At 40.8% G+C, this 12356-nt stretch overlaps 1 protein-coding gene across 7 annotated transcripts in view; it reads left to right on the top strand.

Annotated features, from left to right (window-relative positions):
• Positions 1–12356, top strand: part of LOC116314175 (neurexin-1a) — a 246455-nt gene that overhangs the window by 149785 nt on the left and 84314 nt on the right. The gene's annotated exons all lie outside the window — the stretch shown is intronic.

Raw genomic sequence — 12356 nt, 5'->3', positions numbered from 1 at the left:
GAGAAACCTCATTCTCTGTCATCATAATGAGGCAGCAGCTATCTCTGTGCCAGTCAAGCCCGCATATACACACACATGCACTCAGATATGCACACTGCATACACTTCTCACGCAAAGAGCAACCCTCTACAAAATCGTCTTTCATCTCTTTGATCACTTCGAATCACTGTCACAACCAAGTGCGAATGTGGGTAGTTAAAGCGATATGCAAATGTGCACATGGGAAAACCTTCATTTATAAAGTGTATCATATTATTGATTAGATCATTAAATGCCATTGACGTAAAGTAGTTTCAATTGTACACCAATAACTCTCTTATTAATGGACTAATTGGTTGTGGATGTTGAAATCTTCCAACCTGTACGTCCACAGCCACATGAGATGTTGTGGAGGGTGGGTTTTTCTGGAGGCCAGCATTCAGAAGTCAAAATTACCACTGATCATTACATTGATTTTTTTTAACTTCGAAGTATAACTTAACTTTTACACAGTTCCTTTGGTAGAAAAAAAAATCACCCTTTGCTTCCTTTCTGTGTGGGTGGATTGATTGACAATGTTCAAATTATCCTTAGCTTACCACATCATTACCTAACAACTTTAATGTCACGTATGTTGACTTAAAGATAGCCTCAAATAAGAAAACCAAATGAATGGCTGCCCTGTGTCACAATAGGAGACCTCCGTAAGAACCAGCCATGTCATAACTATTCTTCTTTTTGCAATTTACAATTGCTCACCTGCAGCAGAGTGGCAACAGAAAGAAAGCTGCCCCCTAATCCACTCTAATAGGATTGTGTGGGATTTCACCTTCCTCATTGCTCCTTCCATCTCTTAGAGCCTCGGGCCTGCTGGCAAGGGCTGATAAAAACACGCCTGCCTAACACCTAAGTGCAAGCTAATATTAGCATATATTTTGCACCGCAGTGTAGAAATACAATGCATACCCACGCATATTTTTTTTTCTCTCTGTTTATATATTTATTTGTTGGTAGATACATGGCAATGGTGTGAGATAGAGGACAGCACAGCTTTCTTATGTAGGTGCTTCTACATTGGCTGTTGATAAGGGGGAGGCAGAGCTGTATGTACATCTCAAACACAGTATGCTGCACGACCAAACTCCCTCTCAGCCATCGACACATGCGTTGTTTATTTCTGGCGGTCTGTTTCTCCTGATCTTTTCCAGATTAATTTTATTGTGCGGCATCATTTCCATAAGATATGCATCTAATTAAATAATATCGCTCCACTTAGTGAGCTTACTTACAAAGTTAGACTACTCAGTAACAGGAAAAGCAGATGTTTAATCCTGCAATTAAGGCCAAGGCGTGCTAGCTGTCTCACGGGTGCAGCTTACAAAAAGAGTAAACAGTAAAAAAAAAAGCCGAAGCAGTGTCATGCAGGGACGACATAAAAATCAGATACATTAACATCTGAAATAGGAATGATTTGTGGTATTATATAAAAATAAGCAGTGCTTTTTTACCCAAATATTTAACACTGCACTTTACTTCATTGGCAGATTTATGGATGCACGTTGTGCCTTGTTTGTACCAAATCAAACATGTTCAACAGTATCTGGTAGTGTTCGCGATCCACTTACAAAGTGTGAGATGTACTGCACATACACATCGCCCCAAGCTAAATCGTGCCTTGAAAAATAGTAAAGGCTTTGGAGAATGTTGATGTTTTATGTGCAGATGCAGAGATGTTTATTAAACATCTCTGCTGCATCTCTATAAAAACCCTATTGCGGCACGCTCATTTTGTAATTATGTAGGTTTACATTATTGCTATATCATTTGCATTCATGGAGCGGCGCTAAAGTTGGAATATGCTCAGTAGTGCACAGTAGCTCTGTCTGCTCTTAAAGCAATTTTCTTGTAAGAGAAGTATTTGTGCTGATGCAGTTTGGGCTGCATATGGTGATGGACCGCCAGAGTTGTCTCTAGTCTCAGATCAGAGCTTTGGCCCCGGACTCTGTTTTCTGCCTCACTTCCACTGTGTAATTATCCCCCACACTTGTCTTTTTCAGTAATTAGAACTGCAGTCATACTCCACATCTGCTGGCTCCCTAATAGAGAAGACAACAGCTTCTAGAGACCATTTGGAAGCTGTGATGTTTGGTACATGCTACCACACAGACACACTGAAACTAAATAATGCACTGATGTCTGATGGCACACAATCAGTCAAACAGGCTTTTAACCGGGAATGAAAAAGCTGAAAATCGACTGATGCTCGAGTTTCCTTAAGTCTGACTTTGATATGTCTGTTGGCTGGCGAACAAATTAAACACTGGATGCAGAAAAATCTAATCAACAAATTGCTGGCAATCAAAATGGCTGACCTGAACACAGAGAAAGGGAGCATTGTGTCTGAGGAGCAAATGAGGCAAGTGATGATGAGAGAGTAAATTAGAAGCTGTCGATACTGTGAGACACTTCTATCAGAGCCAAGGCTGTTGGCGGGGGAGGCAGATATGCAGCTGGTCAGGGTAACAAAGGGCCCGTTTGGTGTATTGCTCCATTAAGACACTGGGTCTTGTCAGCTCTGCCTGGATGGGCCATTCTGCTCCACAAGGCAGGGGCTCATGTATCACTTAGGACTTAGGGGAAGTGAGGTTGGCAGAGGAGGGGAGCAGAAGGGTGTGAGTGACACTGGTCGACTGAGCATTCATGGCATAATGTTAGCAGCCCAAGGGGTAGAATTTTACCTCTACCCTGAATTGATGGTCCTCTGCCATGAAGAGCGAGGGCGGGTTTGTATGGCTACCCTAGGGCCCCGTCATGATGAGGTGAAGGCTTATCTCTTCAGAGCAATACGAAGATAAAATATGGTGAAGTGCTGCTATGGTAAGAAGGAAGGGGAAATTTCTTGTAGATTTCTAGAGTTTGTGTCAAGGTAGAAACAGTTTAGAGCTGTTGAAATGATGTCAGAATCGACATATGCCAAACGAGTTATTAGTCACTTACATTTTTTTTTAAAGCGTTTTTAATTTTTCCCATGAAATTCCTCAATAGTTTGGCTTTGCTGTGGAAAATAGAAACTAATAACCTAATAATGAGGATTCAAGGAGTGTCAGTTTGTCACTGTTGGTTTCAGTTACGCTGTCATATCAAATTAATTTGATGACCCAAATTCTCTTCTAAATATTACCAGGTGTGGCGTTTGTAGACCAGTACCATATAGCTACCATATAGCTATAATTGGGTTCCATTATAGCTATAGGGTACCAAGTTTGGTTAGTGACTCTCTAGAAAAATGTGAACTCCTTCACTGGTTGACGAGTAGTTGCTTTGCGAAGTCGGTCACAGAGAGGATACTGCAACATGGCTATGATGATTAGCAGATTCACTATGAATCTGACCCTCTATGCTTCGTATGCATAGGGGGGCAGATTGCTGGGGTTTTCTCTGTTTTTAGGTCTCCTCCAAAACTCCTAAACACAAACTTAACAATGTGGTGTATGCTGTACAGTGCAGCGAGGAATGCCCAGACCTCTACATCGGAGAGACCAAACAGCCACTTCACAAGCGCATGGCACAACATAGAAGAGCCACCTCCACGGGACAAGACTCAGCAGTTCATCTGCATCTAAAGGACAAAGGTCACTCTTTCGAGGATGCAAACGTTCACATTTTGGACAGAGAGGACAGATGGTTTGAAAGAGGAGTGAAAGAAGCCATTTACGTCCACTGTGAGCGACCATCTTTGAACAGAGGCGGTGGTTTACGACACCAACTGTCTGCCATCTATAATCCAGTTTTGAGATCCCTTCCCAGACGCCTTAACGCCCACTCACATCCTGGGCCATCTGACCTCAGGAAATCACATGATAGGGTGGGGCCAGGTTTCACAATGAGCTCACCCGAAACCCTGGCTGATTGGGACCCACACCCACTTTCACACCTTGGCTCATGTGATTAGGTAGAGGATCATCAGGGGGTCCTTTGTCCCTCTTTGGGGGGAAACTCCCACTGGGTTTAAATCTGGGACTCTCCACCACTGACCCTTAGAACTGAAGAAGCTTCTCGGATGAGAGGTGAAACGTCTTCAAGCAACTCAAAGAAGTCCAGACGCTTTTCTTTCCAAGCTCCTTAGATTACAATATATACTTCCATTGTGGTTTGTGTGCTTTTGCATTTTGCTATTATCATGTGTTCTCTTAAGTACGTTTGACCTCTCGGGCCACCGTACAACCCTGCTTTCAAATCGTTATTTTCATGAATCTCTCTCTGTTTCCCCTCCCTCTTTCCTCTTTGGTGTGGTCGCTTTGTACTGTACTCGCCTTGAGGTCTGGCTTAAGTGCTACTCTCTCCTCATGTTTATTAGGTTTTGTTGCTCCTATGATTTTGGAGCCTGCATCTCATACCCTCTAATAAGGATGACCAATCATGGGGGCAAGCAGCAATGCCCCACTTTTAGTCTCCACTTAATTTAATTACATCAAATTAGCAAAGCAGAGAGGGGGTGGTGGTGGAGGGAGAGGCTTAATCCTTTGCAGTTTATGAAGGCAGGTTGGACACTTTCAGCTGTCCTATGTGGAATAGCTGCTTTGGGATTGTCTTCATTAGAGGAGCTTAAGGCTCATAGGTCACTGGATATTGTTAAAATAATACTGTCAAAATTGACTAGTTAGAATATGTGCCTAGTCTAGTCTAAAGACTAAGGTGGCTGCGTAAGGACTTTCTTATGTATCCTGGTATTATATCTTTTTTGTTTTTTGCCTTAGAGACACTTATAATTTGTCAAACAATTTTAAGTGTGAAAAATAAGTGCATTTATTATCATCAATAAAACATCAGAACATCAGATTTGCTGTTACTGCAGTACTCTAATGCCTGTAAGCAGTAAAGTATGCTGTATCAGCATAGGTCAATATTATATCTCAATCCCAAACAGTAGATATAAGTGAATCCACTATTGGCCAGTGGTGAAGATTAGTCTCTGGGCAATGAACTGTAAAAGTTTATATCGACCGTGCTGTATATATGCCAATGTGCCCAGACTTATTAAGCCAACACAAAATAAGCAGGCAGTCTGTACTCTGGGTTGATTTAGCACCTCTGTCCTCTCTGCTTTCTGCTGACTGCAAAGAGAATAGCTTAGCTCCAGTCTTCTGATAAAGACTGAAGGAAGGATTTATTACTTAAAAAAGAAGACAAAAAAATGAGAATCGTTGAAAGAAGCAGAGCGGAGTGTGGCAGAGTGTGCAGTATGCAGTTTCCCTTTACAGGAGTGCGGCAGTTATAGCCTGGCAGATTGTTCAACAACCACTTCATGCAAACGCAATAAATGTTTTGGCTCTACACTAGCAAAACTGGAGTAAATTGATTAGGTGTCCTTGCTGTGCTATAATCCAGTGGTTTTTTATCTGGCTGAGCAAATCTTAGCTCATCATGTTAAAATTAGAAATGGTCGCATTGAAAGTTGGTTTTGCTGTTGTTTCAGTTGTGCCTTGTGCAGGATTGTGCCTGCTTCAGCCTATGATGAAATCTTTTCACATGCCTGCTGATTCTGTTCTAACTGTCTATCCTATTATAAGGGAAGCAGTTGTTTGTGCTGAGAGAGGATTAAGACAAGTCAACAATCCATAGTCTTTTTAGTCTCCCAAAGGGCTGCTCACACACCAGTGAAGATAGAGAAAGGCTTTTTTCCAGAATCAAGGCTTGAGAGCGAGGTTTAAATTGTTGAAAGGACCTTGCTATTCCGCAATGGAACAATGAACAGATACTGAAATAGAGATAGGGGTTGCGGTTGGCCACAGGCATCTCGTTGCATCCAGTGTACCTCCTTTTCCAGTTCTCAGTGTCCATCTGAATTTCCTTCACTTCTCCCCGAAAGACAGACAACCCGAGGCTGTGCTGTAACTGCCCACTCCGAATAATTGGAAAAACAATTGCTCTCATTTTTTCAGACTTCCTTTTCTTCACTGCACTTGATTTTCGCCAACACAGAGAAGCTGCCAGTCAAAGGTGACAGGCAATTAATCAAGTTACATGCCAAAGTTACATCAAGCACAAAGATGATACATGACAGGAGGGTCTGTTTCCTGCTGGTGTCTTTTTTTCCCTTTCTTCTTTGAGTCCTTTTCATGCAATTTAAAAAATATTTTCTAACTAAAAGATTTTTCCTGTAATTACTGTGAATAGTTTTTGTAGTCTAAGAATATACTCTGACTAATTCAGCAAAGACAAAGCCCATACAATAAAAAATATATCAACTAACAACTACACTGTTAAATTAGTCTTTAACACCCAAAATCATCACCTAATCCATTATACCGCAATGGCTACCTTCACACCATGAAATGCTTCTCTAAAATTAACACAAACCTTTTGTGTGAGGTAAAATTTTGGTATACTGGAAGTAGTAAAATTAGAAGAAAAAATTAGAAAATGTTTTTGTTTGCATTGCAGACAGGTTAAGCAAAAGCTATCTTGCCTGTATTGCTTTACTATGAGGGAAATAAGCTTGACATGAGAAGACATCTGCCATTCTTACCTTTGAGTAAAAATTCTTTGTTTTTTATGATATTTTCATTTCATTTGTGTGAAAAACCCATAGGAGATGAGAGGAAACTGACTTTTGTCTGTGCAAAACCTTCACAGTTCACATATGGCATTTGTGGATGTCGACAGGGAAAATACTACGCTAGTGGTAGATGTGGTTTCGCCACTCATCAGAGCAGAGTGTGTTCTGACAAATCCGATGTACAGTACAAAAGGGATCCACGGGAAAAAAGCTCTCTCAAGAGAAAACTCATGTCCTTGTGCAAAAGGTCCAAAATTGCCCAAAGCAAATTTATGGCACTAAATTTAATTATCGTTGGAAGAGATAGTATTGGGGTATTGTGCTGTTCTGGTGCTAAAAGCTTCATTGCAGAATGAAAGAAATGGTTCAATGACATTAGGTGAAGAACCAATTGAACTAGCAGGGAGCTCCAGGGATGGTGTGGCTGGGAGAAACATGCATCCACCACTATGTTTCTTTTTTTTCACTGTACAGCTACACCTAGCTATGCCTGGAGTGGGGAAAAAAGCACATTTTTGCTGTCAGATTATCCTAAAAAATTACCTTACACACCTGTAGAAGGACTCGGTAAATGTATGAATAGGATCTCATCCATACATGTACTGTGCACATGACTTAATAAAGTAGAAATGTGACTGCAGTATCTCACACACCACTGTTGGTACAGACTCAGAAGGTGTGTAGGACAAGAAACCGCCATGGTTCCTCTCCTCTAGAGCAGTTAAGTTCACAGCGTGTCACCAGAACAGAAAACAGCCACAGACAAGAAAAACCTTGACAGAAATGCCACCTTGCCAACACAAAGGCCCACAATGCACCAGCAGGAGAACATAGTGCTTACGAGTACCCACAGAGACATCTTCTGGTATACATAAGCTAGGTTTTGCATTTACACCAGACGCAACAAATAATAAATAGTAGGAAGGAAATAGGTGCAAAAATATAGTGATAGTGGTGTAATAGGAACAGTCACTGCTGGAGCTCAACAGACAAAGAAAAGATCAATACAATAATTTAAAATCGACAAAAGAATAACATAAAGCCTTTAAAGCGGTGTAACAAAGAGATTAAAGAAACATGAAGCAATATTTTGGATTAAAATGTAACTGAAATATATAAAATCAAAGGTTTATTTATTCAAATAATACATGATTAAAGAAATTGTGCTTGGTATAAACTCTGGTAAATTTCATTAAACCAGATTCCATTAAATTTAACATTTTGCTTTGTACTTATGTAACAAAATTACATGGAAAATTTACATGTAATTAAATTAAAATGTCAGCAGGATATATTTTTATATACATAAGAAAACACTGTTGTTGTCACCAAAATCAGACAAATAAAAAATGTTACAGATTACGAACAGTAATAATAAATAATATATATAAAAAATAAGTGTAAAGCAACAGTTCCTTCAATAAATACACTTGTAACAGAATTTTGTTACTGTAAAACTTTCCAAATGAATGGTACTCTTCTTTCATTACACAAAACCTGATCCACATCCATTTAAATAACAGGAAGTGACTGTAGAAATGAAAAGATTGCCTTACACAACCTTCACAATAGCACCCACACAAAGCCAAAGAATAAATGTTAAAGGTCCTTAATACTAATGCTGTGACCAGTATATCTTTGTCCTGCTGAAGTAAACAAGTCGGGCAAATAGGGAAAAAAATATAATTGTAGTTCAGACACATAATCCGTTGACATTTAAATCACTTCTTCTGTTCACATCACACGAGCTCTGAATAATATTTGATACATTTTGTCTGCTGCTATAAATAAAATAATACTGTGGATAAAATAAGAATCGATTGACTAATAGATACGAGGTATTGGCATCATTATTTTGGATCATGGAGTGTGATGTGCCATTTAATTATACACTGAGGCCGTGTGAATGGTGCCCCTACTCCACTGTCTTTGCAATTCGCAGCTTTGTAATTGCTGCCAAGTTAGAACATGCAGCTGAAAAGATATTTAATTAGCTATGCTTTTGAAAGGTTCTGTTCATAACCTCACAGTCTATTTACCACTTCATCTCCTCAACTACTAGACCATTTAATTGTCCTAAAAGGTAAAATAGAGTGAGAGAAAAGGAGATCAGAAGGGGGCTTGTTGTCTCACAGTTTTCCTGCACAGCACTAAATCTTCAGGCGCATTGATCAGAGATAGGGCCTTTACCAGATCCCGATAGTGTCGGATTGGCTAAAAGTGTCCTCATAAATCGTGGTAATGATTTCTGTGAAAACTGAAATGGTAAACCAATACACATCATTAAGCTTCTTTTAATAGTGCTCCTCCCAGGAGGGTGAGCACACCCAAAAAATAGATATCTATTTTTATAAATAAATGATGTAACAGATGTTAAACAAAAACAAACCAAAACAATAAAAAAACTTTCTTCCTTTGGGATTCCATGCAAGGGATGCACAAAAAATGATCAAAAAATCCGAATTTCAAACAGCTACACTATATGCCAAATCTGAGGTAATCTATTTTTGCACGCCAGTGATTACGGGAATCCATCGCAGCAAACAGAGAGAAACGCTAGTGTTTGGTCCTGACAGAAAGCAGATCTATAATGTCATCTCTCCTTTTTCGTATTTCCATCACAACTATGTAATTATGATTGGATTCCTCCCTCGTTTCTCGGCAGAGGCGGTAATATGAGGCGCGTTGTGATGGCAGTGTTGGAGGTTAGAGGAAAGACAGTCTGCTGGCCTGACCTTAGCCTAACAGTGTAGTCAAACACACTGCCTGCTTTGCGTATCCACTCCTCCCACAGCTGCTACACTAAGGCACACAGCCAGGATGCTTTGGTTTGCTCACACCTGTCTCTTCTTATGACACTGCATCACTTTCTGAACATACAGAGCCTATAGGACAGTTTGCTATATGCTGCTACCTTATTACAGTGGAAATAGATGGAGACATTGCGAAGCCACAGCCAAGAGGGCCTTAACACACACACACACACACACACACACACACACACACACACACACACACACACACACACACACACACACACACACACACACAGGCCATGTTTGCTATTCTACAGTCTACTATCCCACACACCTCTTAGGCCAAATGCAGGAGAACTCCTGGGATGGTGCTACATTTTTAATGAAAGCAGAGTGTTTGATCTGCCAATGTTTATCTTCTTTGATGTTAACTGACACAGTAGAGAGCAGCCAGCTCTCAATGTAGTCCAACACGAGGACAGATTAATTCATTATCCTTTAACGGTGGAACATTGCGGTTGAGGAGTTCATCCTGGAGGTCTGGTCGAGGATCCGTAGCAGCCTTGAATAAGACCTCCAGAAACACCGTCTCTGCGTTTCTGCAGCGTGACCCCTCTGGGGAAAGGACTACAAATGTCAGAGAAGCATGCATTAATGCTTCTGGGGATAGGTAAAACAAGAAAATCTTAATTAGATTCAGTTTCACAGATCTTGTATTGTGCATAGCTTCACCTCCGTTGCACCTGTACCTTGTACTTTCATTTTTTATTTATTTATTTTTTCATTAAACAGTGGGTGAATAGGGAATAAACTGAAACTCTTGTCAAATTAAAAAGACAACAAACGGGAAGAATTTCCAGGACACCACTGTATCTAATGACTACAACAGATCCATATCAGCTCCGGTGTCCCAGGAGAGAACACAAATAACAAATATGGAGCCAGTGCATAATTACTCCCCAGCACTGGAGTTACACAGGCATGTGTCTGCTGATTTCATGCCATTGCACAACTGTGTAGGTGTGCATTAGCCATGTTTCTCCGTGTATCTTAATCCTCAACAGTCCCCCAAGGACTTTCCAGTAGTTTTACATGCTTGTAAGGATTTAACACCGCTTCACCACATATTGGCAACCTCATTATCTGCATGTTGCTTTCGGAACCACTCAGCTGTTAGTTTTGTCGACCTTTGGTACCATGATTTGAGTGTTTCTTAGCTTAAAAGCGTCACTTTTCCCCCCACTTTCTTTCTTCTTTTTTGTTCTTTTTTAACAGTAAATAAGCCCTTAGTGGGAGAAAGTGGGTGTCAGATCATATGAATAGACTGAGGGGGAATTAGATGCTTAAGGGCCCGATGAGTTCCAGCACTGACATGGTTTAAAAGCACTTAATTATAATAAGCTGGAACGTTCAGCGAGTGTTAGGTGGCTTGGGGGAAACGGAGACGGTGACAACAGTCCAGCGCGAGCTACACAGAATCGAAGATTGCTCTGTGACTGGGCCAACATCAGATATGCATTAGTGAAACAAGAAGAGCTTTTTCAGTGGTAGCCGCCAGACTTCATGAAAAAGAAATGCAGCCCGCCTCGCAAATACATCACGCATAATGTCTTTCCCTTTGTAGAAGTCATCAAGCTTCATAACGCTTTTTCCATTAGGAGAACAAAAAATGCTTACAGTGTTATATCATTAAGTTTTACAAATGCGAGTTATGCTTTATGAAAACAATAAATCCCGCCATAGATCTCGATGTCCCAACCTCATTGGTTAATCACATTATTGTTAATTAATGATGCAATTCTTTTTAGCTAATGGTTGACAGTGTGTATTGACTCAAACGAGGGGATGAAATTGGAAAACGGGACTTGAGAGCAGACTGATGCACTTTAATCGCTGCACTATGAAGCAGAGCTAGGAGAAAGTAAACAACAGGATCTATAAAGAAAATGCAAAATGTATCGATGGTTTTATAACCTCGTGAACTGGTTTACAAGAAAATATCGGAATTACAGTCAGAATGATTTATTATCTATTGTTCAGGCTAAGGCTGTTTAACTCCCTGCCCCTATGAATATTAACATACTCTGCCTCGCTCGCGCTCTCTCCCGGCTTCTCCTTCTCTTTCACACTTCCACATGTAAATGCTTCGCACACTAACAGAGCTCTTCGTCTAATTTTTCACTAAGATAGCTGTTTTTATGCTAATCTGACAGCTGCATTTATTTGCAGGCTTTCTCGCTGCCGTTGATTTCCCAATCACATGCCCTATTTGTTCACAGTTGTCCACACGTAACCAAGTTTGTTCACAACCTTACTGTGTTTGCGTCCTGGAAAGAAAGAAAAAAACAAAACATGGATTATAACACTGTCTTAATCTCAAAACATGAGGATGACAGTAAATGTGAACAGAATCCCACTTCCATCATTAGCTGAGAAGGACTCATTTCTAAGCATCAGTTTGACTAGGTCACCGGCTTAACGCTGCACAGCACTTTCTCACTGAATAGCTAAGTAATTAGAAGCGCTCTTCCATCTACTAGGTCATGTTTGAACCCTTTTATGCAGCCGCTAAAGACAACAAGGTAATGCAGCAAGACAGGAAATGGCTGGTTTGGAGGTCACAAGAAGGGCATAATTGGACCAGTCAGTCAATAATGCTGCTATCTCCATCTGCCTTTGAGGCTGCTAATGAAGCATGAGAGATGGGGAGGTGCCCATTTGGCATGCTGGCTACCTGTGAACCGGGGGACACGGCCGCACATTCTCTTGCATTCACTCGTATCTCTTCCCTCTAGAGGTGAAACGGGCAGTAGCGGTAAAACTGAGTCACTGTGCAGGATTGTGAGGAAATCGGAACCAGTACCTGCCTCCCTCGTTTTCGCTGAACATTCTCCTACTCGTGAATTGACACGAGTGTACTTCAGACGGGGCTGAGAGCCGTTCAAGAGTGATATGTTGCTCATTGCTTTGCAGAATCATCGCTCTGCACAATAAAACACTCCAGACTGACGGTGCTCTGTACACACGGCATTGATGCCGGCTTTACTGTGTTAATAATGTTT

Source organism: Oreochromis aureus, linkage group 13, assembly GCF_013358895.1.
Source record: "Oreochromis aureus strain Israel breed Guangdong linkage group 13, ZZ_aureus, whole genome shotgun sequence".
NCBI classification, from domain to species: Eukaryota; Metazoa; Chordata; class Actinopteri; order Cichliformes; family Cichlidae; genus Oreochromis; species Oreochromis aureus.
The sequence above is the reverse complement of the archived record's forward strand: the minus strand, read 5'-3'. Positions and strand labels throughout refer to the sequence as shown.